At 44.8% G+C, this 592-nt stretch overlaps 1 protein-coding gene across 1 annotated transcript in view; it reads right to left on the reverse strand.

Moving 5' to 3' along the window:
- The window catches only part of ggctb (gamma-glutamylcyclotransferase b), a 4083-nt gene that overhangs the window by 1212 nt on the left and 2279 nt on the right, over positions 1-592 (reverse strand). The gene's annotated exons all lie outside the window — the stretch shown is intronic.

A 592-nucleotide genomic window follows, 5' to 3' on the forward strand; every position in this document is an offset into this window, starting at 1 on the left:
CTGCACTCTACTACACTGTACTGTACTGCACTGCACTGCACTGTACTGTACTGTACTCTACTGCACTGCACTGTACTGCAGAGTAGGCTGTTGTTCTTTACTGTTCTGTTGTTTACTGTACTGTTCTGTACTGTACTGTACTGTAATGTACTGCACTGTACCATACTTCACTGTACTGTAGACTATTGATCTGTATGTAACAGCTATGTAGGGTACACAGAGTCAGTATCCAATGATCACAGAAAATGTATGCGCTCACACAGAGAGACGAGGTCCAGAACAACAGAGGGAACAGTACAGTGGACTCATGCATACACACCCCAGAGACAAAGCTGAGCCCACAAAGACCCACTGCCTTTCTCTCAGGCATGTTTGTAGCTCTCACATGTGCAAAAGAACAGTCTGGTATTTCAGCCTACAAACTGTCGGACCTGTGAAACGTGGCGAGTGTCTGTTTTTCAGCTGTTTATTATTGCTATGTCTATTTGGATGGGTTGGTCAGGTGAGCAGGCTCATCCCTGTTCCAGATGCTTACACACACACATACACATACACTTAAACACACACACATACACACACACACATACACACA

Source organism: Etheostoma spectabile, chromosome 6, assembly GCF_008692095.1.
Source record: "Etheostoma spectabile isolate EspeVRDwgs_2016 chromosome 6, UIUC_Espe_1.0, whole genome shotgun sequence".
Lineage (NCBI taxonomy): Eukaryota > Metazoa > Chordata > Actinopteri > Perciformes > Percidae > Etheostoma > Etheostoma spectabile.